This window comes from Paramormyrops kingsleyae, chromosome 1 (assembly GCF_048594095.1).
Source record: "Paramormyrops kingsleyae isolate MSU_618 chromosome 1, PKINGS_0.4, whole genome shotgun sequence".
NCBI lineage: Eukaryota > Metazoa > Chordata > Actinopteri > Osteoglossiformes > Mormyridae > Paramormyrops > Paramormyrops kingsleyae.
This window is the reverse complement of record NC_132797.1, coordinates 49,421,489-49,428,657: the sequence shown is the minus strand read 5'-3', so window position 1 is coordinate 49,428,657 and position 7,169 is coordinate 49,421,489. Positions and strand designations below refer to the sequence as shown.

The 7,169-nt window shown below is 36.8% G+C and overlaps 1 long non-coding RNA gene across 1 annotated transcript; it reads left to right on the top strand.

Moving 5' to 3' along the window:
- Positions 1 to 4,189: 4,189 nt before the first annotated feature.
- Positions 4,190 to 6,335, top strand: LOC140578801 (uncharacterized). The gene is made up of 4 exons (XR_011983073.1): positions 4,190 to 4,308; positions 5,049 to 5,253; positions 5,986 to 6,085; positions 6,262 to 6,335. It is a non-coding gene; the product is annotated as an uncharacterized lncRNA (long non-coding RNA).
- Positions 6,336 to 7,169: the final 834 nt, after the last annotated feature.

Here is a 7,169-nt window from a genome sequence, read left to right as displayed (position 1 = left end):
CCCTATATCAACATAGATCAAATGAAGGCATTTAGCAAATGCTTTTATCCAAAGCAATTTACAAAAATTATTTTGTACTTGAGCAATTATAACAGAATATAAGATGGCTTGATCGTGAGAAATTATGATATATAAAAAAATAAGCTGAAATCTAAAACTTCAGACAGATAATCTATTACAGCAAACAAATGGACTATACACACCTCCATTTTCTTTTTCAAAGAAGTCTTGGTGGTATCATACTGTTCTTCGAGGTTTCTAATTAGTGTTGATCTTGATGGGAGTTGATACCTTGGATCTAAAGCATAAACAAACTCTCTAAACCCCTCATCATTGACAATGTTGTAAGGCTGCATGTCTTTCACCATCATTTTGAGGAGCTTGTTATCAAGCCTTTTCTTTGGAATGCTGTTAGCTGCAATGCAAGAAAAAGATTAAAAGTTCAGTTATTTCACACTAATTGTATAGAACTATGTCACGTAAATAATTGGTACTAAAGCCTGTTCAATAAAAAAGAAAATTACTGACAGCCCTAAATAGCAAAAATAATCTGCCTTCACAAGAATAAATATATACATTAATCTATAGTTTCACTCAAACAGAACCCAGCAGTTGCATAAACACAGCCAATAGTTTAAGACTGTGTCTTAAAAACTAGTCTGAACAACTAGAAATTATTTATGGCTAATTAGTTTTATCTTTGTAATTTAAAATAGACCAATCTTCCTTTTAATGACTTAACAAAATTATGACCAGTCTTGAAGAAAAAAATTAATTGACTACCATGTAAGACTAGTCTAAGCAGTTTATGCAACTAGCCTGATGCAAGTAGTCACAAAAGTAGTGGAAGTACTCCCTATATTACATAAAAACTCACGTAGATAAGGATCCTTAATAGCATACTGGTGCATAGCTGTCTGAATCGGATGTTTCGCTGGTGGAGGACAGTTTCCTGACTCAGCTCCCTAACAAACAAAATGTCTGCACATGGTCAGATGAAAAAATGCATACAATATCTTTCATATTACTACACATTACATGGTGTGGGTGGGAAAGGGGAAATTAAACCAAGGCCCACCATCTTGTCTAATCTTATTCTAAAAGTGACGTATTTTTGTAAGGGTTGTAGGTGATTTTACTGTCATTTAAATTTGATATATATGGACATTAACTCCTAAATAAACTCCTTATTTGGATTTACATTTCATTAGCTGAATTACGTGTTTTATCTTAATTAAATATTTATCTGGGACTGTACAGGAAAACATATAACTAGCGTTACAGCGTTTACCTCATCCATCTCATCTTGACTGGCAGTGGTGCTTGGCCGTTGAAGACTTGCGAGTTCTGTTCGATGAAACGCTTTCAAGTGTTTCCACATGCACGACGTTGAACTGTTGAATTTTAAACAACGTTTACAAATATCACAACGAACTTTAGTTTTGTCTTCGGTCTGGTTGAAATATTTCCACATGGTTGAGGTCGGGGTTGCCATTATAAGTTAACAATACTGGATTCAAAAACAGTCATCACTCAACAGTATCACTCAATCAACCACCACTTGCCAATTATGGGCATGTCCCACTCTCACCCTGAGGACTGGTACATGATTGGTTCGTAAAACCTACTGCAGTGTTTTGTGCCAATCACAACCAATTGACTGTATTGAACCACATCATGATTGATTGAGCCACAAAACAGACCCAACAGAAAAAAACTATCTATACATTATTGTTCTTTGTTTTCCTGGCATTACTTATTTTTTCCTCTCATTTCTTTATCTTTTTGTTTTAATTTCTGTATCTTTACATTCATTATAATCTTTTCGTTATAATGAACTGTTGCTGTGTTGAACTTGAAAAAAACACTCGACACTGGGAGTCGATTCCTGACCTGGAGTCGATTCCGACACTAGGGCTAGTGAGAGTCGAGGAATCGACTCTTTTGGAGTCGACTCCCCATCTCTAATTTGCTGCCTCCTCGTTGTCGCGCACCAATGACAATTCAGCACGCTCGCGCAGCTGCATAATTTGAATTTGACAGTTGGCAGTTGTAGCTAGTATTGTGGTAACCGCATTTACTTATAATTTAAGTCTTAAATGGCAGTATTAAATATGTATGGATTGTTCGATTTTTTTGAGGAAAATACTCTAGGTGTCGGACCCTTAAGTTCAGTTAATTTAAGTGGCACTGGAATAACCACAAATGAACTGAACCCGAAAGACTGGAATGTGGAGAAGGAGGTATTGGTGCGGTGGGGAAAGTACCTTTACCCAGCCAAAATACTGGACATTTCAGGTAAGAAATTTCATATATCGTCCACAGATGACTGGCAATTTCACCTATTAATATATTAAAATGCAAATACGCTAACGATAGACTGTTTGATAAAGCTAACATTGATTTCAGGCTAGGTGCTCTGTTACAGCTAACTTTCTTAACGTGTTGCTAGCAGTATGCAAGAAAAAGCCTTTACCTCAGAAAATTATTATATTAAAGTATCGATATTTTAGTAATTTGGGGTAAATGTGTTGTTTATCATTAACAGGAACACAGTGGAAAGTAACTATATTATTGGGATCGTCTAAAGTAGAAGGAACCATTTCTGCTTTTACCTGTCATAGTCATATACGAAATACGGCCGTATAAATGCATTGCGTTGGTGTGCTCTCTTGCAACAATGGCTGAGCATAAACGGAGTCATGTGTGGAGCTATTTCACCTAATCAAACAATAAGAGCAAGTAGTGTGATGTCTTGTATTTAAGTAATTAATTATTTATGTATTTAATATTTGCACTCCATATTGACATACCAACATATTGTTTTTATTCTCAACTAGAAAATGAGCAAATGCTCTCAGATAAAAGAGAGGAACTTATAAAGGGCTCAGCTGCCAATGAGGAGTGTGGCAGAGGGAGGCGGAAGAAAAAACCTGTCCAGTATTCCTCGGATGTGAGATGCCAAAGAGAAAAAAGGTGCCCTACTTTTTTCAGTTAATTATAAAATGAATTGTAGTGGGGAAATAAGGATTTCACTTTTGATTAGCACAGGTATTTCAGTAGCAACACAATTGGAAAAAAACAACAACAACAATCCTGCCCCCCATGGTATATTCTTGCTCTTTGTCTCTCTTAAGACTGAAAAGAAAGCTGTGCGTCCAGCGCAAATTGAAAAACTTCTCCAACAAAGAAAGCAAAGACTCAGTGTAAGTTCTGTCATTTGTCATCAAATTGATAGAAATGATCTTGGCCATTATCCAGTTGGTTGATTTGCATAATTAATTTACAATGCCACTGTTTAAAATGTGCCATCGCTGCAAACCATGGATTGTCTAGGACTGTCTGTTACTTTGTTTGTTATGACACAAAAATCCCACATTTACAAAATGCATGATGTCTTTCTTTTTCACTCTTTAAGGCTGAAAAAGAACCCAGGAGAGAACAGCTAACTGTAAGTTATTCATCACCCATGACACATATGATATGTCTAACAGCAACTTTAATCTACTTTCTTCTTTATTAAAAGTATCCCTAGCTAGTGAGACATTTTGGCTTTACAAGACTGTGACGGTGGGGGCGTAGCAGTTAAGGAACTTGATTAGCATGCTAAGTAGCGTGGAAATTTTTCGAATTAGTTTGAATCCTGACTGCCACATTGTGCCCTTGATCAGCTTTATGACATCAAATTTTGCCCTGATTTGCTTGAATCTCTTTCTCTTACGTGCTTCCATGTACAAACATTTTAATAAACTTAAGTAAAACTGTTATTTCTGACACAAATGGTATTGTTTCCCTGTAGGTCTTCCCATTACATCAAGTGATTAGAACCTAGAAAATCTTCTAACAATTCTATTTTTTTTAGGGGATCTCAGTCACTCATTGTTCCAACTGCAAACACCTTGAACAGCGAGTCAAAGAACTAGAGGAAGATCGGCAGAGGTTGACTCAGCAGGTGGATACAATTAATGGCAAGTTTGCAAGCAACTCATTAATTCACCAGATTTTGTACTGGTGGAATCCTATTTCACTCTCTTCTTCAAATAGCATAGTAGCTCTTTGTTGAAATGGTTGAACAACTTTGTTGGGCACATTCAAACTCTGTAAAAAAGCTACTATCATTTTAAATATTTTTAAATGATTCTGTAAGGGTGTTAACGTCTGTTATTTCTTTTAGATATGAGGATTATGCTCTCTGAGTTGAGAAGTACTTTGGTAAGAGAGCCAGCCACCACCGTACAAACAACCAACCTGGAACAAGCCACTAGTCGCAGCTCATCTCCTCAGGCCCAAGAAAACTCAAATGATGATGTAAGTGAATTCTAACTAAGACTAGCCTGGTTGACACCTACTGACATTGTACTGATCAATTATTATGAAATCCATTAGCAGCACTAGCATAAACTGCAAATTATTAAATTATTGCCTACTAAATCTTAAATCATACCAGGTGTTATTAATATTGTTAGATTTGTTATCAATTTTAAGAAGAAAAAACAACTTATTAGCCTATAAAATGTGTTCTGCCCCTGTTGGTTGCTGAGTGCACTCCATAGGTATAAAAGCAAGAAACTTTGGTGCAATGTAGATCTAATAGCGAAGCCAACGCTAACTGATCAGAGCAAGGGAACTCTGTGCCTCATTCAGTTAGTGTTACCTGTTGGTTTGCGAATTTGGCCTTCGTTGTACTCAATTGTCTTGTTCCTATTCCGACAGTGCTCGGTAACTTCGAACATCAGGGCTTGGGTTCATTGATTCCAGACTATCCCTTAGGTAATTAATTAATTAAAGAATCTCACTCTGCAGCTTATTATGCCCACAAGGTCTATCTCCACTCTGATCTGCTTGCCTGAGATCCAATCAAAAACAGGCTTATTACCCCTTTTGTGTAATTATGATGACTCCCATAGCCCAGTTGTTCAAGATTGCCAAGTGTTTGGTATAACTTGGATCAAATAGTGAAACGGTAGCTAATATTAACTGATGAGTCCAAGGACACATCATTTCAGTTTTTCTGTAACATGTTATTGATGTTTCATCTGAATTTCAAGGTTCTCATTGGTGAGGGACTAAAGGTCAGCAGGATTAAACTGCAAAAGTGCAATCACCTTCAACCAACAAAGCTGGTCTGTGACCTGCTTGGGGTCATGTTCACCCGAAAGGAGATGGCCACCTCGTCACTTACTGGCCAAAAAGGGAGCGCCAAGAATGAAGTTAAGTCACCCTTGGAGGCCACCTCTATCAACGCTATTTTTGGTAGGTTTTCATTAATTTACCCAGTCTACCCAAATAATCTCACAATTATTTGTTACAATGATGGAATGGCAGGGGGAAAATTATTGAACACACTAAGAAAAAGCAATACACCATGGCAGATAAGTGTGCTCACTGGAAGTTTTGGAATATGTCTATAAACAGTAGGGATGAGACACGATTTTCGAATAGTCAAATATTCGATATACGCTGCTAAGAAGCTATGTAGAACTACTCTCAGATTACAGTTGCCCTTTGCTGTCTTGGTGTACTGCTTTTCCCCCTGTGTTTTCAATGCTACTTTTTGAGGAAGTAGCAACGTAAGCACAAGTGTTACTAATGAGAGTCAATACGATTCTGAAGCAGATCCTCATTGAATGTCATGAAGGTGATTAATAACACCTTTGCTTACCTTGCTACTTCCTAGAAAATTGGCTGCTGCGACATGGTTCAGTAGCCCTGCAAGTGCTGTCAGTAGCAAAAAGAATGACAATTTTGCACAACATAAACCGAATAACAAACCAGCATCTATAGCTAACCAATGTGTACTTGCTATTCAGTTTATGTTGTACCAAATTTTCTTGATCTTTCTACAGACAGGTCTCAAACAACAGGACTGTGGGTTGCAAATTACCAGTTTTCCTTTTAAGTATGTGTTTAGAAACTTACCTTTACAATGTTGCCATGTCTTTTACAGTTTAACACTTGGCATTTATTTGTCACATTATTTTGCAGATCACACTTTAAAGAAATTCCCGAACATAGACATCAAGCTACTGAGGGGAGCTGTCTGAAACAAATTAAACAACGACAGCAAGATTTACAAAAGGATCCTGTAAGTTTGAGTGTGCAACAGTTCTTTCAACAGTGAACACACTCACACACACACACACACACACAAAACACACTTTCACTTACCATGCAACATCATGTTATTTATTTCAGCAGGCAATCTTTAATCTTAAATATATGTCTCTCTTTCTGTTCCTCTCTCTTATACTGTACATACAGAGTTGGACCCAGTGATTCCGTCCCAAACAACTGAGAATGAAAACTGAATGCTATGCATGTGATTTAATAAAAATGTATACAGATTGAATGATTCTCCTGTTTTTATGGGTTTTGGTAGCTAGATGGAAGCATGAAGTAGGATTTTTAATTACATTTGCTGTTACATTACAAATAGCCTATTAATTGTTTGATGTATGCATTATTGCACTACAGTTTTGTGAAACCAGATTAATGGAGCTCGAGTTGTAAATAAGAAATCCATGGTTTGTAAAAAGCAAGGTTTGGAAAGACCATGGTAAAACAAAAACCATGGTAAAGACAATGGTAAACAAAAACCATGGTAAAGACCATGGTAAACAAAAACCATGGTTTATGACCAAGATTATACTATGGTTCAACTGTAGAAAAACCATGATAAAACCATAGTCATAAACCATGGTTTTCATAGTTACCCAAAAAACCATGAAAACCATGAAAAACAGCGAACCATAGTAAACCATGGTTATTTAATCATAGTAAAACCATGGTTAATTTTCGTAAGGGCACTATTACATTTTAAATAGAGTAACTTGTAATTGTAACAAATTACATTTCCAAAGTAATCTTCCCAACACTGGTAGGGAGTAACTGCCATTTTTGTTCCAGCGAAGTGCATGTTGGTTTATTGTTTGTTTGGTTACGGAGTCAGGTGCAGGGATTGTTTTTTTTTGTTTCCACTTTGTTTTGGCACTTAGGTTTAGGTTATCTTTGGGACGCGTTCGGTAGGTGTTTGTTATTTTGGCCGTGGTCACTCCTGAAGTCTTGTTGCACCGGGTGATTTGTTAAGTGTCCGTGCGGTGTGAATAAAATATAAAAAATAACCGCTTTGTTTACTCGTGTTCCGTTTTTCCACTCCCTGGTTGTCTCGT